The sequence below is a fragment of the Lagenorhynchus albirostris genome, chromosome 11 (genome assembly GCF_949774975.1).
Source record: "Lagenorhynchus albirostris chromosome 11, mLagAlb1.1, whole genome shotgun sequence".
NCBI lineage: Eukaryota > Metazoa > Chordata > Mammalia > Artiodactyla > Delphinidae > Lagenorhynchus > Lagenorhynchus albirostris.
The window spans coordinates 94,898,228-94,922,279 of NC_083105.1; the positions used below are offsets into that span (position 1 = coordinate 94,898,228).

Consider the following 24,052-nt stretch of genomic DNA (forward strand, 5'->3'; position numbering starts at 1 on the left):
GCGATAAAAACTCTATACTATATGTGAAGTGGTGATTAATTAAAGACATGCATTATAAACCCTAGGGCAACCACACAAAAAGTTTTTAACATTTAAATGATATGCCGACAGGGGAGATAAAAATTGGATCATAACAAGATTTGATTAATGCTAAAGCAGACAGAAAAAAGAGGGAGAAAAGATTGAAGAACAGATGGAATAAACAGAAAATGGCAAAAAGGTGGAAGACTTGAATCCAACAGTGCTGAAATTACATCAAATGTAAGAAGGCTAAAGATACTGTTTAAAAGACAGAGATTTTTCAACGTGAATTAAAAAAGCAAGATTCAACTGTATTCTGGTTACAAGAAATCCACTTTAAATATAAACACAGAGTTAGATTACCAGCAAATGAATGAGCCAGGTATGACTTCTTACTAGAGCTAAATGAGGTGATCAACAAACCCTCTCCATAAAAAGCAACTATAAAGATGGACACATTTTAAAAACACAAGCATTTTGAAGCTTGAGAAATCAACCAAAGGCATACAATAATCTAAAAAGCACTGATGCCTAAAAGACAGATGAACTTGGATAAGAACAGTGGCAATCTGCGGCATTCTAACCTGGGGCTCCTCCTACCTCTCCTGCCTCAGTTGAAGCAGATGTTGTGCCAGAAGGGGGCAGGCTGTGAGAATAAGCAACTTTCTGTTGCAGCAGAAAGAGGTGCACATGATTTTGAGCAGTGGGTAACATCCATGCCCAGCGACAGCGTCGGTGGAATGACTATCTCAGAGATGGCAGGTGGGAAGGGCTAAAAGCTCTACTAGCGCAAGGCTGAGGTCATGGCTGGGGAAAGTTTATTCCTGGCTGAGGCTGCATGCATTTACAGCAAAGACCCGAGAGGGTCCAGCCAGTCACACACTCCTGGCTGAAAGTGAGGCTGTGCGCATGCCAAGAGGAGAGGTGAAAGGACCCAGTGGAATTCAAAAGATGGGAGAGACTGGAAAATGGCTTGAACTTTGAATGTGCTACTTACCCACATGCAGATCCACTGAGAGATGACAAAAACCTTACTGGATCAGGGTGGTTGAAAATAATCCCTGTTCAATCACTGGCTGACTAATAAGCCAGGGAAACATAAGGACAACCCCTGGGCAAGCAGACTTAAAAATAAAACAAGTTTAAAAAGGAGCAGAGACATCATCGACCACAAATCACAGGGAAGAGAGATTTTACAGGTTTAGCAAGCATGTTACTAAGCAAAGAAACAAACAAAAAGTAACAATAGGATATGCTAATTAGGTTGAATGTGGTGAGTTATTTCACAATGAATATGTATATCAAATCAAATTGTACACTTTAAACATATACAATATTTAATTGTCAAATACTCCAAAAATCTTGAGATCAGAATCCAGAGCTACTGTAATATTTTATCAAAAATGTCCAGTTCTCACAAAAAATTACAAGACAGAAGAAACAGGGAAGCGTGACTCATACTCAAGAAAAGAAGCAGCCAATAAAAACTGTCTCTGAGTATCCCAGATACTGGATACAGCAGACAAATATTTCAAAGAAGTTACTATACATAAGTTCACAAAACTAAAGGAAATTAGTATGGCAACAACGAATATGCAAACAGAGATTGCCCATAAGGAGACAGAAATCCTGCAGTTGAAAAGTATGATAGCTGAAATAAAAAATTCCCTAGAGCAGTTCAACAACTGTTTTGAGATGGCAGGAGAAAGAATCAGTGAACCTGAAAATAGAAATTATCCAATCTTAGTAACAGAAAAAGAAGACTGAAGAAAGATGAACAGAGCTTCAGAGATATGTGCAACAACATCAAGCATACAAACACATACACAATGGAAATCCCAGAAGGAGAGGAGAGAGGAGGTTACCAAATTTGGTAAAAATATTAATCCACACATTCAAGAAGCTTAATAAACTCAACATAGGACAAATACAAAGAGATCAACACATAGTTACATAACAAACTGTTGTAAGCCAGAGTCAAAGAGCAAGAGAAAAGTGACTTATCTGAAACAATGGAGGCAGAAGAGAGTTGAATGACACACACAGAGTACTGGGGAAAAAAATTTCTGTCAATTTTTTTTTTTTAATTATAAGAAATTTAAATTTAAGGCTTGCAAAAGATGCTACTGTGATTGACTTACTTGGATCACTTCTTGGATTAAAATGGCCAAGAACCATTAAAAATGAGCCATACCTACCCATGCTAAATTATGCAACAATGAATCCTCTGTGCTACCTGAAGAGCAAATGTGGATGAGGGGCAAATACAGATGAATTTGGAGCTATTATACAAAAAAAAAACAAAACCCCCAAATTTAATGAGGTAGAATTTTTGTCAACCAGCAAATTTATCTTTCAAAAATGAAAATAAAGACATTCCCAGATAAACAAAAACAGAAAATTCATTGCTAGTAGACCTATATTACAAGAAATACCCAAGGAACTCTCTTTAGGGTGAAAAAAAATGACAACAGTTGGTGACTTGAAGCCACAAGAAATGAGGAACACCAAAAATAGTAAATGTGTGGCTTAATATAAAAGATTCTATAAATATGTTTTTACTCATTTATTCTCCTAACTTCCTTGAAAGATGTAAACATTTTAAAAGTAATAAATATGACAGTGCATTTTGGGGTTCACAATATACATAAAGATATATTTATGTTTTTAATATGTTATATCATAGATAGATATTATATATAATAGCAGAAAGGAGAAATAAAGAATGCAGCTATACTGGAACAAAGCTTATATATTTTAACAGAATTAACTTAGTATTAATCTGAAGTAGAGTCTGATTAACTAAGATACATATTGTAATCCCTAGAGCAACCACTAAGAAAACAACTCCGAGAAATATACAGTTTAAAAAACATCAACAGAAGAGTTAAAATACTAGTACACTAAAAATACTTATTTAATAGAAAAGAAGGCAGTCAAGGAGGAAACAAAGGGACAAAATAGACAAGAATAGAATGTACGGAAAAGAAATGGCAAAAAGGCAAATGAAAGTCCAAAAGGCAAAGAGTGTCAGACTAGATAAAACAGCAAGATCCAACTACATGCTTTCTATAAGAGACACACCTTAGATTCAAAGACACAAATGAGTTGAAAGTAAGAGAATGAATAAAGATATATACTACAGAGAGAGTATACTATAAAAGAATGTGGCTATATTAATACTTGATAAAATAGGTTTTAAGGGCTTCCCTGGTGCCACAGTGGTTAAGATTACACCTGCTAATGCAGGGGACACGGGTTCAAGCCCTGGTCTGGGAAGATTCCACATCCCGTGGAGCAACTAAGCCCATGCGCCACAACTACTGAGCCTGAGCTCTAGAGCCCACAAGTCACAACTTCTGAGCCCGGACACCACAACTATTGAAGCCTGAGCACCTAGAGCCCATGCTCCACAATGAGAGAAGCCACTGCAATGAGAAGCCAGCACACGCAACGAAGAGTAGCCCCCACTCGCCGCAACTAGAGAAAGCCCGCGTGCAGCAACGAAGACCCAATGCAACCAAAAACAAATAGGCTTTAAGACAAAAAGTATTATTAGAGAAAAAGGACATTTCATAATGATAGAGTGACTACATCAGTAAGATATAATTATAAATGTATTGACACCTAACAGTGTAGCCTCAAAACAAATGAAGGAGAAACTGACAGAATTCAAAGGAGCAATAGACAATCCACCAATAACATGTTTAATTTAGTACCTTACTCTCAATAATGGTTAAAACTAAACAGAAAATCAATAAGTTTATAGAAGACTTGAACACAATCAACCAACTTGACATAACTTCAGCCAATGACTGCAGAGGACACACTCTTTAGAAGTGCACACATGGTTTACACCTTTCACAAAAATTAACTCAAAATGGATCAAAGACCTAAATGTAAAACACAAAACTATAAAACTCCTAGACAATAACAAGAGAAATTCTAGGTTTTGTTGTGTTTAGTGATGACTAAAGCAGTGCTCAGAGGAAACTTTATGGCTTTTAAATGCCTATTTCAGAAAAAAAGAAAGATGGCAAATCAATAAACTAAACTTGTACCTCAACAAACTAGAAAGTGCAAATGAAATCCAAACCAAGCAGAAGAAAATAATAAAGATTAGAGCAGAAAGCAATTAAAAACAGGAAAACAATAGAGAAAATCAATAACACAAGAATTACTTCACTGAAGAGATCAACAAAACTGACAAATCTGTAGCCAGAATGACCAAGGAAAAAGGAAAAAAGGCTCAAATGATCAAAATCAGGAAGGGAAGAGGAACATCACTATTGACCTTATAGAAATTTAGAGGATTAAAAGGGATTAAGAAAAACTTTATGCCAATAAATTAGATAAGTGAAATAAATTCCTAGAAAGACAAGAATTACTAAAACTTACTCAAGAAGAAATAGAAATCTGAACAGACCTATACCAAGGAAAGAAGATCTCAGGCCCAGTGGCTTCACTGTGAATTATACCAAATATTTAAAGATAAAACAATACCAATCCTTCACAAACTCTTACAGAAAAAAAAGGAGAAAATACTTCCCAACTGATTTCATGAATCCAGTATGCCCTCATACCAAAGAAATCACAACAGGGAAAAAAAGAAGAAAAAGAAAAAAACCTACAAACTAATCCCTTATTTATGATCGGTCATAAAGGTCTGATGTCCAGATATGTGCATGCAGACTTTCCTTTTATCCTAAACATTTAAAGTACAGGAGCATAAATATTTTAAAGTATGCTTTATTGATAATTTAAAATTTTTTCCAAGGTTATAAGTAAATATAAAATTCTTGCACTGATTTTAGAACTTAATTACACCCAACACCTCTACAAACACGAGATGTTCCTCCACTGTTGTTCTGGCCCACAGGTAATCTGAGTAAAGATGATGAAATATATAGAAAGGCCCATAGGTAGAATGCTGTAAGAAATCCTTTCTTATTAAAATACAGTGTATGGGTTGACGGCAAAGCCCTGGGAAGCCTCATTAGATTACTGTGAACATCCTGAAAAGGGGGCTGAGGGTATTAAATGACAGTTTGAAGAGCCAAAATTCAAGTGGCCTTAAAGGCCGAGACACTGGAAAATTTTATGTATTAGCTACAATATGTCTAGAGGTGTTAAAATGGACTGAGGGTCTTCAGAAGTTCTACTCCCTTGTCTTCAAGGGAACGCACTCTTGCCTTAAGCCATCCTAGTAGTTGTCCATCCTAAAGATTCCACAAGGTAGGAGATTGTAAAACTTTTCTTCTAACATCTGACCTCAGTAGAACATCCAGTTCAAATATGGAATTGCAACCTTTTCTAAGCCATTACTATATTTTTAAACTTCTAAGTTTTAAAATAACTTTAAGAAAAACGGCACAAAGTATAGGATTCCTATATGCCCTTCACCAGCTTCCCCTAATTAACAGAGTATACAACCATAGTACAATGATCAAAACCAGGAAATTAACATTGGTACAATGCAATCAACTAAACTACACACCTTACTCAAATTTCCTTTTTTTTTTTTTTGCTATTGTCCTTTTCTGTTCTAGGATCCGTTTCAGGACTCCACATTACAGGTCTCCTTAGTCTCCTCCGGTCTATGACAATTCTTCAGTCACTCCTTGTCCTTCATGACTTTGACTCTTATGAAGAACAGTAGGCAGTTACTTTGTAGAATGACTCTAACATGTTTTCTGATTTAATAATATTACTATTAACAAGGATCATTTATTGAGGGTTTACTAAGTACCAGGCACAATGCTGAGCCCTCTATCTAGATCATCTCTTTTAAAATAGAAATGTTTTTAATAGACTTTAGAACAGAAGCATTTTAAAATCAGAGTAATCATCTCCAACTCACCTTTCTTCGAGTGCTAGTATTTTGTAAATTACAAAGCATTACCAAACAGATTATTATTCCCCCACTCCAATATCCTTTAATGTCCCCCCTAAAAAATACTAAGTCCAATACTAAGCCTTAAATTCAGGGCCCTTGAGTTGTTAATCCTTCTGAATCTTTACTGCCCACATTTTCCTACCCTTGAACCTTGGCCATTGCTTTCTTCATTTGTACCTGCCCTCCCTTTTCATCTCTAAATACCCTTTCTTGAAGACACCTTTAATCACTGCCTCTAGCTCCCAAGAGCTACTGACCCTCTGGAATCCCACAGAATTTAACAACTGCAGTCCTCATTTGGTACATACACACTACCCTGAGCTGTGGGCATATGTTTTTGTAGATTGTCTCCCAAATGAGACTTTTTTGAGAGGAGAACTTGTGGACTTTTTTCCCTCTGACATCTCCTATACTACCCTAATGCTTAATAACATTTTCTGAATACCTACAAGTGCCAAGCTTTGTGGTAGCCCCTGGGAAATTAGAGATAATTAAGACACAATCCCAATTCTTCAGAAATCTTTTATGTGATAAACATTTGAGCACAGTGATACACTGAAAACAGAGTTTCTCTTCAAAAAATTAAGGTCACTGCAAGTTTCCTGTGGTAGTAAATTTTTTCTTTTTCTGTCCTGAAAAACACTAAAATAACTAATTATAGATTGCTAATGTGTCACAGAACATGTATATTTTCCAGCCAGCTTGTGCTTGAAGCAAGCTGTGACCTGGTTTTACGAGAAATCCAGATGGTACAGAGTAAACTTAATTAACCAAAGGCTTTTGCAAATATTGCCACAAGTTGTAGCAAGTTTCAACCAGCTTACCAACTGTTTTAGTCTAGTGACATCTAGTGGCAAGAGGGTTAAAAACCGCACTGCTATAAATTAAACTACATTAAAGGGAGGCCATCTTACGAAAACAAGTGGCAAAATATGAGAGAGAACTATGGTATTTACTAGCATTAGAAGATGTTTTACTGTCTCTTTGGCCTATATAACTGTTAACCCCTCTCACTGGGGTTTATCATTTTTTCCTTCTCTTGTAGCTGGTAAACATGATTCTTGATATAAGATTTACTGAAATAAAACGTACTGATATTTTAATTATAAGTGAGACAAAAGCCCTCAATTAAAAAGATTGAATGAAGAACCAAGTAACCCCCAATGGCGGTATGTCTGATCCAAAAATCTGGCAAATCGAAACTGTATTTTTGTTTCCATATATTTGTTTACTGACACTTCCATAGGTCAGTAAACTTTTGTTAACGATTTTCATCTGCTCATATAATGCAAATAATTATCTATCGAAACTTATTCTTTAAAATATCACTTTGCATTTCATTGGCTTTTTGTGAAACTGGATTTTGGTGGGAAACACACTTAAACATTATCAAAAACCTGTGACTTTTAACATTCTTCTACAAATAATGAATTCCCAATGAGTCTAAAATTTAATGTATAGGCATTAACTGTGAATCATAGTTTTAATAACTGAGTTTATCCAAAAATAGTAGAAACCTAATAACATATTCCAAGATACACTTTTGATAACCACATCTCTTTTAAAAAATTTTCCAGAATCGTTTAGTTGAATGATCTAACAGTTCTGTAATTTCAGGTAAGATTCAAGTTCATAAACTTCTGGCTCGGTATTTTCCAAAGTGTGGTCCGTGAACCCATTTCAGAATCACCTGGAATGCTAGTTCCACATACAGATGACACCTTACAAATGAACCTATTGAATCAGACTCTCTGAGTTTGGGGCTTTATTACGCATAATAAGGTTTTGGAAATAATTACTATCAAGACCACAAATATAAATTCTTCTAAGTTGTTCTAATTCTAGTCAACCTTTCCTGCCTCTTTCAGACAGAATAAGCTGTTCTCTGATGGGTTACACTTTATTTACAGCACTTACCATATTGGGTCACAATTTATCTGTTAACAATATAGTTTCCCTCACTAGACTGTGAGCTCTCTTCATGGGAAGGAGTAATGTGTTTTGCTTTTGTGTCTCCAGCCTAACAATATCAGATGAAGAGCACGAGCTTAATGAACTTGGTTAAATGAATGAATACATATATGAAATATCACAGTTCTAAAAAAAAGCATGTGGCTTCCACTTGTGCTCACAGTGAGGAATATTATGTGGTACCAGTTCCAAAAACGATTAAATTAGCATCAAATTAATGTCTAATAATCAGTTCAGTTTCGGGGGCTGGGGGAAAGGGAATTTTTTAAGTTGTGAGAATACCTTTAAAACACTGGCTTTCCTAAATAAACATTTCAGTCTCAAATGTGTGTTTTTTTGTTTTTTTATGTATTTTTTTTGAATTTTATTTATTTTTTTATACAGCAGGTCCTTATTAGTCATCAATTTTATACACATCAGTGTATACATGTCAGTCCCAATCGCCCAGTTAAGCACACCACCATCCCCACCCCACCACGGTTTTCCCCCCTTGGTGTCCATACGTTTGTTCTCTACATCTGTGTCTCAATTTCTGCCCTGCAAACTGGTTCATCAAACTAGGTTCCACATACATGTGTTAATATAAGATATTTGTTTTTCTCTTTCTGACTAATTTCACTCTGTATGACACTCTCTAGATCCATCCACGTCTCAAAAAATGACCCAATTTCGTTCCTTTTTATGGCTGAGTAATATTCCATTATATATATGTACCACATCTTCTTTATCCATTCATCTGTCAATGGGCATTTAGGTTGCTTCCATGACCTGGCTATTGTAAATAGTGCTGCAATGAACATTGGGGGTGCATGTGTCTTTTTGAATTATGGTTTTCTCTGGGTACATGCCCAGTAGTGGGATTGCTGGATCATATGGTAACTCTATTTTTGATTTTTTAAGGAACCTCCATATTGTTCTTCAAAGTGGATGCATCAATTTACATTCCCACCAACAGTGCAACAGGGTTCCCTTTTCTCCACACCCTCTCCAGCATTTGTTGTTTGTAGATTTTCTGATGATGCCCATTCTAACTGGTGTAAGGTGATACCTCGTTGTAGTTTTGATTTGCATTTCTCTAATAATTAGTGATGTTGAGCAGCTTTTCATGTGCTTCTTGGCCATCTGTATGTCTTCTTTGGAGAAATGTCTATTTAGGTCTTCTGCCCATTTTTGGATTGGATTGTTTGTTTTCTTAATATTGAGCTGCATGAGCTGTTTATATATTTTGGAGATTAATCCTTTGTCTGTTGATTTGTTTGCAAATATTTTCTCCCGTTCTGAGGGTTGTCTTTTCGTCTTGTTTATGGTTTCCTTTGCTGTGCAAAAGCTGTGACGTTTCATTACGTCCCATTTTCTTATTTTTGTTTTTATTTTCATTACTCTAGGAGGTGGATCAAAAAGGATCCTGCTGTAATTTATGTCAAAGACTGTTCTTCCTATGTTTTCCTCTAAGAGTTTTATAGTGTCCGATCTTACATTTTTAGGTCTCTAATCCATTTTGAGTTTATTTTTGTGTATGGTGTTAGGGAGTGTTCTAATTTCATTCTTTTACATGCAGCTGTCCAGTTTTCCCAGCACCACTTACTGAAGAGAATGTCTTTGCTCCATTGTATATCCTTGCCTCCTTTGTCATAGATCAGTTGACCATAGGTGCGTGGGTTTATCTCTGGGCTTTCCATCTTGTTCCATTGATCTATGTTTCTGTTTTTGTGCCAGTACCATATTGTCTTGATTACTGTAGCTTTGTAGTATAGTCTGAAGTCAGGGAGTCTGATTCCTCCAGCTCCGTTTTTTCCCCTCAAGACTGCTTTGGCTATTTGGGGTCTTTTGTGTCTCCATACAAACTTTAAGAATTTTTTTTCTAGTTCTGCAAAAAATGCCATTGGTAATTTGATAGGGATTGCATTGAATCTGTAGATTGCTTTGGGTAGTATAGTCATTTTCACAATATTGATTCTTCCAATCCAAGAACATGGTATAGCTCTCCATCTGCTGGTATCATCATTAATTTCTTTCATCAGTGTCATAGTTTTCTGCATATAGGCCTTTTGTCTCCCTAGGTAGGTTTATTCCTAGGTATTTTATTCTTTTTGTTGCAGTGGTAAATGGGAGTGTTTCCTTAATTTCTCTTTCAGATTTTTCATCATTTCTGTGCATTAATTTTGTATCCTGCAACTTTACCAAATTCATTGATTAGCTCTAGTAGTTTTCTGGTGGTATCTTTAAGATTCTTTATGTAGAGTATCATGTCATCTGCAAACAGTGACAGTTTTACTTCTTCTTTTCCAATTTGTATTCCTTTTATTTCTTTTCCTTCTCTGATTGCCGTGGCTAGGACTTCCAAAACTATGTTGAATAACAGTGGTGAGAGTGGACATCCTTGTCTTGTTCCATATCTTAGAGGAAATACTTTGTTTTTCACCATTGAGAACGATGTTTGCTGTGGGTTTGTTGTATATGGCCTTTATTATGTTGAGGTAGGTTCCCTCTATGCCCACTTTCTGGAGAGTTTTTAACATAAATAGGTGTTGAAATAGGTGTTGAAGCTTTTTCTGCATCTATTGAGATGATCATATGGTTTTTATTCTTCAATTTAATATGGTGTATCACACTGATTGATTTATGTATATTGAAGAATCCTTGCATCCCTGGGATAAATACCACTTGATCATGGTGCATGATCCTTTTAATGTGTTGTTGGATTCTGTTTGCTAGTATTTTGTTGAGGATTTTTGCATCTATATTCATCAGTGATATTGGTCTGTCATTTTCCTTTTTTGTAGTATCTGCCTGGTTTTGGTATCAGGGTAATGGTGGCCTCATAGAATGAGTTTGGGAGTGTTCCTTCCTCCACAATTTTTTGGAAGAGTTTGAGAAGGATGGCTGTTGGCTCTCCTCTAAATGTTTGATAGAATTCACCTGTGAAGCCATCTGGTCTTGGACTTTTGTTTGTTGGAAGATTTTTAATCAGTTTCAATATCATTCCTTGTGATTGGTCTGTTCATATTTTCTATTTCTTCCTGGTTCAGCCTTGGAAGGTTATACCTTTCTAAGAATTTGTCCATTTCTTCCAGGTTGTCCATTTTATTGGCATAGAGTTGCTTGTAGTAATCTCTTAGGATGCTTTGAATTTCTGCGGTGTCTGTTGTAACTTCTCCTTTTTCATTTCTAATTTTATTGATTTGAGTCCTCTCCCTCCTTTTCTTGATGAGTCTGGCTAATGGTTTATCAATTTTGTTTATCTTCTCAAAGAACCAGATTTTACTTTTATTGATCTTTGCTATTGTTTTCTTTGTTTCTATTTCATTTATTTCTGCTCTGATCTTTATGATTTCTTTCCTTCTGCTAACTTTGGGTTTTGTTTGTTTTTCTTTCTCTAGTTCCTTTAGTGTGTTTCTAGGTGTGTTTCTCCTTGGGTTTATCCTGTATGGGACTCTCTGTGCTTCCTGGACTTGGGTGGCTATTTCCTTTCCCATGTTAGGGAAGTTTTCAACTATAATCTCTTCAAATATTTTCTCAGGTTCTTTCTCTCTCTCCTCTCCTTCTGGGACCCCTATAACGTGAATGTTGTTGCGTTTAATGTTGTCCCAGAGGTCTCTTAGGCTGTCTTCATTTCTTTTCATTCTTTTTTCTTTATTCTGTTCCACAGCAGTGAATTCCACCATTCTGTCTTCCAGGTCACTTATCCGTTCTTCTGCCTCAGTTATTCTGCTATTGAGTCCTTCTAGTGTAGTTTTCATTTCAGTTATTGTATTGTTCATCTCTTTGTTTGTTCTTTAATTCTTCTAGGTCTTTGTTAAACATTTCTTGCATCTTCTCGATCTTTGCCTCCATTCTTTTCCCGAGGTCCTGGATCATCTTTACTATTATTCTGAATTATTTTTCTGGAAGGTTGCCTATCTCCACTTCATTTAGTTGTTTTTCTGGGGTTTTATCTTGTTCCTTCATCTGGTACATAGCCCTCTGCCTTTCCATCTTGTCTATGTTTCTGTGAGTGTGGTTTTTGTTCTACAGGCTGCAGGACTGTCATTCTTCTTCCTTCTGCTGTCTGCCCTCTGGCGGATGAGGCTATCTAAGAGGCTTGTGCAAGTTTCCTGATGGGAGGGACTGGTGGTGGGTCGCTAATGTGTTTTAAAATATAAGAATTTTTATATGCGAATTTTGGAAAAGTAGAAAAATTGAAAACGACTAACAAAATTTTATACTATTCGGCCTTAGGCTGTTTCTAGGCTATCACTTAGCAGAAACTGCTGACAAACCAGAACCTTAAAAGGAAATATACACTGTACATCCTTTACTGTTATATTCCAGGGGTAAAAGGCTAGCTCATGCAGGAAATGATATTGTTCAGAAAGATATATCCTTGGGTTCTAGCTAAAGAAAACCATGTATATTTTATTTAAAGTCATAATATAACACAAATTGAAAGTTTAGAGAAACAGAAAAGAAAGAATTATCAGTACATAAACTATCTGATAATTAATTATGCCAGTAAGTTGATATTTAATATGGCTTGAAACTAAAATCAGAATTTAACCTGCATACATTTGGGTAACCTGCATACATTGACTAAGAACAGAAAATTAAAGCAGTACATCCCGGATGTAATTCTGGTCAAGAATTCTCTTGGCAACTTTTATCTTTTTACTTATATGGAAGATTTTAAACTATGAACACTCCCCCAACCCTGTCTTCTCAATGTGGCTACCTTCCATTCATCCCTGAAAACCCAGCTCAAATATTTCTTCCACTGTGAAGCCTATCTCAAATCCCTAGGTCAAATTAAAGGTTCTCTCCTCCATGCCTACCTAGTCTTTTGGGCATCTGGCCAGTATTACACATACTATATTACTACGAGTTATTTACCTGTCTAAATCACTCACAAAACTATAAGCTCCCAAAGGGCAGAAACGGTGTCTTATATTCTTTTGTATCTCTGCTATCTGGAGCACCACCAGGACCTGGGCAGGAGTTTACCAATATTTTGCAGAAATGAATGCCCAATGTAGTTATCAAAAGCTGTTGGCATGAGGCACAAAAGTAAAATGAAGAAGTGGTAACTGAGAGAAGAATATGGATTAAAAAGCATCTTTGGGGGAGGATTTCCACTTCTGCCCATGAAATATTATCTGCTGTTATGCCTGACAGTCATAAACAGCTAGAAAACCAGACAAAATATATGAAACACTCTTTTCAGATATTGTGTAACAGGCAGTGCAGAACTCTGAGCCCCACAAGAAGGAAAACAAGTGAGTTCTATCATTTCCCCAGCTTACTGCTGAAAGGCAGGTCTCAGGATGCAGACCAGGGAGGCACAGTGGCCTGGAGTTGAAGAGAGAGTGGAGTTTGCAGAGACTAAGGTGTCTAGAATTTGCACGACAGAGGATGGGAGGGAAGGGCATTCCACAAGCACACTGCGGAAATCACACAGGGCACTCTTGAACCCTTGCACAGTAACTTGTGAATTTATGAGCCGAAATTCCACAAGTCTGGAGAAGGAACCAGGAAAGCAGTAAGCCAAACAATTTCTGAAACTCACATAAGGCTAAGGGCAGTTCATGTTCCCACCAGCCAGAGTAGAAAAACTTCATAATATATGGGGCAATGGGTAGCATGCTCAGAAGGGTATTGCCTTAGTAGGGAGGTTTAATTAAACCAGACGTAAGGCTGCTCTGGATGAGCCCTAACCAAACTCAAAAGCAAGCCTAGAACTGATTACAAGTAACTTAACCTTCTGCCAGAACCAAGTCCAATCTCCTTTAAAGGAATCAAACAAAATCCAGCACCCAAAAACATAAAATATACAATCTTCGGCATACAGTAAAAATCTTCCAGGCATCGGGGCTTCCCTGGTGGCGCAGTGGTTGAGAATCTGCCTGCTAATGCAGGGGACACGGGTTCGAGCCCTGGTCTGGGAGGATCCCACATGCCATGGAGCAACTAGGCCCGTGAGCCACAACTACTGAGCCTGCGCGTCTGGAGCCTGTGCTCCGCAACAAGAGAGGCCGCGACAGTGAGAGGCCCACGCACCGTGATGAAGAGTGGCCCCCGCTTGCCACAACTAGAGAAAGCCCTTGCACAGAAACGAAGACCCAACACAGCAAAAATAAATTAATTAATTAATAAACTCCTACCTACCCCCCCCAAAAAAAACTTCCAGGCATGAAAAAAGCAGGAAAATGTGACTTGAGAAAGCTCATTCAATAAAAAAAAAAACGGATCCAGAAATGATGGACTAGCAGACAAGAGTTAAAAGAGTTATTATAAATATACTCTATATGTTCAAAAAGTAGAGGAGAACATAAGCATGATAAAGCAAAGAAATGACTTTTTTTTAAAGAAAGAGGGGAATGGATATCTAAAGCTGAAAAACACAGTTATTTGAAATTAAAAATACAAGGGTTGGGGGAGGAGATAGCTAGAGAGTTTTGGATTGGCATGTACACTGCTATATTTTAAATGGATAACCAGCAAGGACCTACCGTATGACACAGGGAACTCTGCTCAATATTATTTAACAACCTAAATGGGAGAAGAATTTGAAAACAATAGATACACGTATATGTATAACTGAATCACTTTGCTGTACACCTGAGACTATCACATTGTTAATCACCTATACTCCAATATAAAATAAAAAGTTTAAAAAAAATGCATTGGATGGGATTAATGGCAGCATAGACATGACAGAAAAAAAAAAGACCACTCAACCTGGAAACATAGCATTAAAAATTACCCAAAGTAGGACAGAAAGGAAAAAGACAGAAAGGAAAAAAAAATCCAAAAGGTGCATCAATGACCTGTGAGAAAACACCACGTGGTCAAACATAGAAACTGGGAAGGGAGGGGCAGAAAAATACTGGAAGAAATAATGGCCGAAGTATTTGATAATAACTATAACCCTATATATCAAAGAACATATGGTGCACATTAGTGTGAACTCATCCTTTTCAATATACATAGGTTAAATATAAAAATAAATATAGGTATAAATGTGTGAGTTTGTATATATAAATATACACATATATATATATATTCCTTGCTAAACACACCAAGAGGGTCTGGGAGTGGTTTCTAAACACCACCCTCCACTAAAAGAACCGGGGCTCCTGGAGAAATGCTTGATTCTAGGGCTGAGGCCAGGGAAGAACAAGGTAAGTCTGGAACGTTATATTGTGCCATAAAATAAAAATTTGTTCAAAGAATAATAAGAATACGTCAAAAGGACACAGGAAGCTAAATTGATGGTATTGCAACTAGCCAAATGTGGAGCATTTTGCAATTAAAAATAAAGTCGCTCCTTGGTGTCCATGAGGGGAATGATTCCAGGACCCCCGTGGATACCAAAGTCCCTGGATGCTCAAGTCCTTTATATAAAATGTATTCGCATATAACCTACGCACGTCCTCCCGTATACTTTAAATCATCTCTAGATTACTTATAATATCTAATACAATGCAAATACTATGTAAATTGATGTAAATGATATGCAAATAGTTGCTAGCACTTAGCAAATTCGTGTTTTGTTTTTTGGAACTTTCTGGACTTTTTTTTCCTATTTTCAATCCGCCCTTGGGTGAATCTGTGGATGCAGAACCCACTGATATGGAGGGCCAAATACAATGACTTTAACAGATCACAACTCACTGAATAAAATAGGAAGTCGCTGTTCCACACTGACTTAAACAAATAAATGAATAAAAACTGGGGATAAGAGAAAGGTCTTCCTTACAGTAAAATGCAAACTAATAAATGCAGAAGGAATGATAAACTTAGAAAAATCACTGTTTGGTAACCATCACTGTATAATTAATTCAAGCAAGAAATATCAATGGATATTATGACTGGTGAAAGAAAGTGTGCTGAAAAACAAGATTACATAAAGTCTCACAATATCTCCTCAAAAATATAGTAGTTACCAAAAAAAGAAAAAACTTTATAACAAAACTGGGCAAAACTGACATTTTTATATAAATAAAAACAAAGCATTTGTTTCCAGCTGATCTGCACTACGAGAAATGCTACAAGAAGTTCTTCAGACTAAGAATAAATGACATCAAATGGAAACGCGAATCCATAGGAAGAGATTAAGAATTCCAGAAATGATAAACATGGAGTAAACATTCAACATACAGTTTTTTCTTCCCTTAATTTCTTTAGAAGATATATGATTCTTTAATAAAAGACACAGACACACCTCCTCTGAGGTTTCATGGGAAGAAACAAGAATGGATGCAGGCACAGAGATTTGCTGGAGTGCGGAACAAAGTGAGGCCGCTCTTGCAAACGTTCTCCACTGGTCTCGAGTGACCATTCTCCTAGTGCGTCCCCCTCTTCTGAGTAAGACTCACACTTTGCCAGTTAACGGCCACGTTTAGAAGGTTAACTGAAGCGCTATTACACACACAAAGAAACCTACAAGGTAATCGGGAATGAATTATCAACTTTTCAAAGATGGTATCTGGGGGAAAATGCACCCTGAGGATCCACCGTGGGTCTGGAGGTCGCCGCTCAGCGGTTCAGAGAAGACTGTGGCTCTGATGGAGACCCACCCCCTCACCCCCCCTTTGCACTCCACTTTCCAGCGCGGAGGTAAGGCCTGACAGCTAGCACAGGCAGATGTCTGAAGAATGTCAGGACCTTCTTCGCTTATATCATTTGTCTGGCTGATAGGTGGGTTGGTGAGAGAGATGTGAATTCACTGGTCATTTGAAATCCAGCTCCCTCATGTTCCTCACATCCACCTTTTCCATCGATTCATTCTTTCCCGGCTTCAACCTCCAGCGCTACTTCTCAATGTTCCACGGGATTTGAGAGCCTTCACTGCCGTTTTGTGAGATTTTACTCCACCAAGGAAAGTCCCAGGCTCTTTTTAATTGTCAAAATCTCCTTCACATGCATCATGTTTTTTTTTTAAGCTGCATTGATAATTTATTAATAGCTACTATACATTTGTATACATTTCCTCCTGGTGTGTAGGTTCATCACAAAAACCAAGTTACTGGGCTTCCCTGGTGGCGCCGTGGTTGAGGATCCGCCTGCCCATGCAGGGGACACGGGCTCGAGCCCTGGTCCGGGAAGATCCCACATGCTGCGGAGCAACTAAGCTTGTGCGCCACAGATACTGAGCCTGCGCTCTAGAGCCCGTGAGCCACAACTACTGAGCCCGCATGCCACAACTACTGAACCCGCACGCCTAGAGCCCGTGCTCCCAACAAGAGAAGCCCGCGCACTGCAACAAAGAGTAGCCCCCGCTCACTGCAACTAGAGAAAGCCCGCGCACAGCAACGAAGACCCAATGCAACCAAAAATAAATAAATAAATATATATATTTTAAAAAAAAACAACCAAATTACTGTATATAATAGAAGCTGCCCGTTAATCACAGAAGAAGAAGAAATTTTGCTATTGCTTGATAGGTAGTCCCATGACGTTAGTGTTTTATCCTTTATATCTTCAGAGACACATATACCTAGAATATAATCAGTATTGGTCACTGGAAGCCTTGAGGCATCTTCCTCCAGCAGTGCTGGAAAAACACTGGTAACGTTTTTGGCACTAAGTGCTTCTTTTTCGATACCTCTAAATAGGCAATAGGATTTTCTCTTACCACAATTCTTTTAACAATTGCCACATTATAATTATCTAGATATCAGTTTATACAGTATTAGTTACAATTTCAGTTAAGACTTTGGAAACAAGAGGCATATTTACACGTCCTTTGCCAGGATGAAGTACTCCAATCTGTCAGTCAGTCATTAAGTCAAGAAACAGTCTGTAGTGGACACTTGTGATTTCTCCCACAGTAGCAATTCCTGCCTAACAGTCCTCAGTTTCCATGCTAGGAGCCACATGGTTCCAGAAAACTTTACTGTACTTTAGTGGTGACGTATGTGAGCTAGACTAAGCCAATCAGGTAGCCTGTCACCTAGGCATATGACCATGTGACCCACGCCTGACTAATGAGAATCTCTTTTGCTACAGAGTGTGCATTATATGGATAAAAGACCTGGAACTCCTGTAGCCATTTTGCTTTCATGTAGAAAACTAGTCAAAGGATGGAACCAATACATGAAGGATGACAGAGTGAAAAGACAGAGAAAACTACAGAAAAGTAAAATGAGACCCTGACATGATAAACCTCTGGATCGAACAGCACCTAAACCTGAACTACCTGTGGGATTACAACTGCTTCACAGCCGTGCAACTGTGCAGTCCCACAGGGTCCCGTTCTCAAAAGGGGTCCTCCACATTTGGTTCAATGCCCTTGTGCTGCCTTCTGAAATTCTTAATAATTTTATCTTAGGACCTGTGTCTCTAAGTGAAGTCCTATGGAACAATGGAGTGGGTCTATAAGCAAAGAAAATATACGTGGCAATAACTAGCACGTGTGGGGCAGTCCAGGACTCTTGGGACTCTGTAAAACCCAGTCAGGACCTGGATACAGATCTGCAGAAGCAGCAGCCAGGGCAGCAGTGGCTGTGACCCAGCAGAGAGGAGGGGCTCCTGCTCTCTGAGGGCAGTGCATGGGGACTGGTTTTCTTGTCTCTGCACCCATCCCACTGGCATCTGCACAAACATTACCTCTGGGAACTGTCAGAACTGTCAACAGCAAACTACAATAAAACAATATACTTGGACATATGCAGCACATTCTTAACAACCAAGCACAGAACTCCCAACAGAGCTGCTGAGTATCACTGAGGCTTTTACACTGTGTATGTCTGATCTCCCTTGTTGGTAACAAAGACAGTCCCCTCCTTAGGCAGCAATACAATCTTTTTTTAAAAAATTATTTAAATAATTTATTTTTGGCTGCGTTGGGTCTTCGTTGCTGCACGCGGGCTTTTTCTAGTTGCAGCGAGCCAGGGTTACTCTTCATTGCAGTGCGTGGGCTTCTCATCATGGTGGCTTCTCTTGTTGCGGAGCGGGCTTCAGTAGTTGTGGCTCGCAGGCTCAGTAGTTGTGGCTCACGGGCTCTAGAGCGCAGGCTCAGTAGTTGTGGCGCATGGGCTTAGTTGCTCCTTGCCATGTGGGATCTTCCCGGACCTGGGCTCGAACCTGTGTCACCTGCATTGGCAGGCGGATTCTTAACCACCAGGGAAGTCTTATAATCTTATGTCTTGTTGTACCCAGGGTCAGTAACAAAAATGATCAGTCAGTTGCAAAGAAAGTCATATATGTACGCACCACCATGTCCTCTCATGCGTGCACATATATTCATTGCCAGGAGTGAAAAGAATAATTATTTTATAACTTTTATATATAAAACATCAATATTGCATTTCACTTGTGAGTATTTCATTTCTATAGAATGACATGAGAGTGGGATTAATTAAAAAATATGAATGGTTGAATTTTAAGTAAGAAATCTATAGGGTTTGTTTAACCTCTGGGAACCTAATTTGCATCAAATCTACATTTTGCTTTTGTGCTCTGTCATGGCCATTTATTGCTACCTTCTAATTTTTTAATTTCTCATTTTCCCTTAAGTGTGTTACATTTCCAAGTAAGTTGGTACTTCAGAGACTGCTAGGAAAAAAGAAATTCTTTTGGCTTAAAATAGAAGAGGAACTTTACTAATGTAATGTTATTTGGCATTCGTATGGAGCATAAACTATACCCTGGGACAGTCACCCAAAAGGGTTAAGACCAGAGAAAGAATCTGCTTGCTTATTAAAAATGCATACGTTACCTCAGTCATAGGAATAGCCCCAAACTCGCCCAGCCACTGCCTCTGCAGATCACCCCCCAGCATTAGCATTACATCATATGACATTATGGAACAATCATGAACTCTGTGTAGTACTTGTATTGTTTTGAAAGAATACACTGTCATTAACTGGAATAAAAGCTTTCTGAAATCAAACCTGGGGGGTAGCCCTCACTGTGTGGCCCTTTTACTTCTTTGAGAAACAGCCTCATCCTGAAAGCAGTAAAGGGGGAAAGAGATTAGAGTATAAAGGCAACAGAGATGAGTGATCCCTGCCCAGGCCAGCAAGCAGATGCAGGGCTTTAAATTACCGGGCAGAACAATGTCAAAGCAGGAGGCTCTGTAACAAACGCGGCACCTGAAAATCCAAGCCAGCTCACGCCCATCACCCTATTTCCCATTACAGCCTCATGATTTTTACCATGGGCTTCGCTAGAATTGGAAACTGAGTCTTTCTTTTTTAAATCAAAGTATAATTGACTTACCATACTATATTCGTTTCAGGTGTACAACATAGTGATTCGATATTTTTATACATCACGAAAAGATCACCATGATAAATCTAGTTACCAGCTGTCACCATAGAAAGTTATTACAATATTACCGATTATACTCCTGGTGCTGTACCTTACATCCCTATGATTTATCTATTTTAAAACTGGAAGTTTATACCTCTTAATCTCCCTCACCTATTTCCCTCATCTGCAACTCCCCTCTCCTCTGGCAACCACAAGTTTGTTCTCTGTATCTATGAGTCTTAAACTGAGTCTTATTCTACACACAAAATAGTTAAAACTCGATGTCCTGATGTCATCTGGAGATGGGTTATCACTTATAGCCATGTGACTCTAGGCAATGAACTGAAGCTCTCTGAGCCTCAATGTTTTAATGTAGAAAATGGAAAGAATAATAGGTATGCAGAGCACGGGAGGTGAGGATTAGCTACTATTACTATCATGATTATACTTATCACTTCCACCCAGTTGTCCCCTTTGCCTACCTTGTCTAATCACTGTCCAAGATGTTTCTTCTTCACAAGTAAAACGTGAGCATCAACTTAAATGCTCACGGGCTTATTTTGTGCCCTGCAGTCCGGCCACTGCCCTTTGTTACCATTACTATTTTCACATCACTCTCCTCAGGTGATTTCTCTACCCTCTTTAGCCAAATCCTAGGACTCCTCTTAACTAGACGCTGCTTCTCGCGAGCTTTCCTCTCTCCTGCACCTATTCTCAACATACTCAACAACCAAGGTTCAGAGAGGTGAAAAACAAAGTCAGGGCAACACAGCCAGTTGGGAGCCAAGTCACAATTAAAATCCAGGTAGTAGAACCCTTGTAAACTGTTGGTGGGAGTATAAATTGGTGCAGCCACTGTGAAAAACAGTATGGAGGTTCCTTAAAAAACTAAAAATAGTACTACCATATGATCCAGCAATTCCACTCCTGTGCATACATCCAGAAAAAACAAAAACACTAATTTGAAAAGATACGTGCACCCCAATGTTCATAATAGCACTATTTACAATAGCCAAGATATGGATGCAACCCAAGTGCCCATCAACAGATTACTGGATTAAGATGTGGTAATATAGGGCTTCCCTGGTGGCGCAGTGGTTGAGAGTCCACCTGCCGATGCAGGGGACACGGGTTTGTGCCCCGGTCCGGGAAGATCCCACATGCCGCAGGGCGGCTGGGCCCGTGAGCCATGGCCGCTGAGCCTGCGCGTCCGGAGCCTGTGCTCCACAACGGGAGAGGCCACAACAGTGAGAGGCCCGCATACCGCAAAAAAAAAAAAAAAAAAAAAAAGATGTGGTAATATATATACAATGGAATATGAGTCAGCCTTAGAAAAGAATGAAATACTGCCATCTGCAGCAATGTGGATGGACCTGGAGAATATTATGCTTAGTGATATAAGTCAGACAGAGAAAAAGACAAATACTATATGATATCATGTATATGCAGAATCTAAAAAATAATACAAATGAAGGTATATGAAAAAGAGAAACAGTGTCACAGATATAGAAAACAAATCTGAGGTTACCAAAGGGGAGAGAAAAGGGGTAGGAACAAATCAGAGGTATCGGAGTAACAGATACAAACTGCTAAATATATCAATAAAATAGATAAGCAACAAGAATATACTGCATAGCACAGGGAATTAAACCCATTATCTCAGAATAACCTACAATGGAATATAATCTGCAAAATACTGAATCACTATGCTATACACCTGAAACTACACAATATTGTAAATCAAATATGCTTCAATCAAAAATAAATAAAATCCAGGTAGTAATGCAAGCAAGTCCAGCTGTGTCGCATTAACTGCACCACACTAATAATTCACTCTTGGGGTTCCCAGTGACGATTTTAAATCTGAGGTTAGCTTCCCTTAACACCAAACCTTCTCCCAGATGTTTCCCCTACTAGTCAACTTATCATAAAATATGACTTATTTCAAATGCTTAAAGAAGAAACACTAATTCCAGAAAATTATTAAATACATCCCAAAGTTCTGGGGTTGTTTTTTTAGTTTTTAGTTTTTGTTTGTTTTCAGCATTTCCCAGAAGTGGGGACAAAACTAGATCTCACAGGCCTCACCCAGGACTAGACGACTTTGGGAGGAAAGAGGACATAGTTAACAGGAAGTGGAGGCATGAACACCGTGACTGTGAGCAATACATGCAACTCCAGAAGGGATGGAGGACAGGATACAAGTGTCAGCCTCTAAGTTTCTAAAGATAAAGGTGTGTGTTTTAAATCTGATTGCACAAGGATATATGAAAATGGAAATTTCATTAATGTTGGCTTCTTTGGAGAATCACATGATTCCTCAAAATAACAGAAACTAATGAGAAGATGGGTAATGGGATGTGATGTGTTGTTTTGCATAAGAATCAGAAGAGTTTACCAGTGTCTAACACTGAGGCCTCTGGGGGAAGATTGAAAGCTTGTATTTCCTCATCTGTAAAGCAGATGAAGTACTGGGAAGAATGAGAAGTATATGGATCATCTATAAAGCACCATTTGGTTTTATTTTTGTTTTTTAAGTACAGTGTGGAATAGTTTAACTAGTACAGGATTTGACATCAGTGATAAAGGTTCAAGTTCAACCTCTAGCTGCCAGCTGTCTAATCCGGCACAAATCATTCAAACATATTTAATGATGTAAGAACGAAAGGGATAACGTATATGTGTGTGTAGGGGAGGGAACCTTTTAATACAAATAGCTCTATAAATGTACGATGTTTCATATTATACTGTACCAGGTTAAGTAAACCAGGGTAGGTCAACTAAATCATTTACATTTCCTAATCTTTTGTGGTGAGAGGGGGACACAGTGATTCTTACAGCAGAAACCCCATTCAGTTAATAAAAAAATCATTGCCACTACTTAATAAAGATATGAAAATAATAAAATAAAGTAATGCATGTATTAATAACAAGTTAATAAAAATATAAAATAAAATTATCAAATGAATAATAAAATTCATATTAAAAGGTAACTACCTCAATATATGCTAATCATATATTAAGAGGGATGACGGTTTGTACACATTCTCTCCTTTCAAACACGAACTCCCTGTCAAACAAAACAGTTGCCAGGATTAATTATAAGTGTATCAGTAATCATGGAGATTTTCTCTATGGAGGTAAACTAGTCAACCCATAGTCCAGATCACAAATAAGAATGAAAATCTTTTTGGGGAAATATGACAGGTAAGCCAACTTCATCATCATTCATTCATTCATTTACTCAGTCCCTACTTTACACCAGGCTCTATTCCAAGTGCTGAGGATTCAACAGTGAACAAAACATGGGAAGTTCCTACCATCATGGAGCTTTACATTCTAGCAGGGAAATACAGACAGTGAACAAATGAGTAAACTATGCAGTAAGTCAAGGGTGATTATGTACTCCAGAGAAAAACAGGCAGGGAAAAGGGCTGCAATTCTAAATACAGCAGTCAAGGAAGGCTTCACCAAGAAAACGCCACTTAAGCAAAGACCTAAAGGAGATGCATAAGGCACAGAGATATCAGGGGAGAATGGTGGGGCTATGCACACCTTTCCAGCAAGTCCAGATAAGATAAAATGCAGTCCCTGGAAATAATTTCTATCCTCTTAAATGTATTGAGGCTTGCTTGGGTCATAGTATGTGGTCTATCCTAGAGAATGTTCTGTGTGCACTTGAAAAGAATGTATATTCTGTTTTTTTGGATGTAGTGTCCTGTATGTATCAATTAAGTCCAACGGTTCTATTGTGTCATTTAGGATCTCTGTTGCCTTCATGATCTTCTGTCTGGAAGATCTGCCTATAGATGTCAGTATAGATGCTACTATAGTCAATGTCTTGTAATAACCTCTAATGGAAAAGAATCTGAAAAAGAATGTATGTGTGTGTGTGTGTGTGTGTGTGTACACACATATATATATAAAACCAAA

General features: G+C 38.1%; 1 protein-coding gene across 2 annotated transcripts in view; it reads right to left on the reverse strand.

Annotated features, from left to right (window-relative positions):
- The window catches only part of BORCS5 (BLOC-1 related complex subunit 5), a 96,847-nt gene that overhangs the window by 69,512 nt on the left and 3,283 nt on the right, over positions 1 to 24,052 (reverse strand). The window lies entirely within an intron of this gene.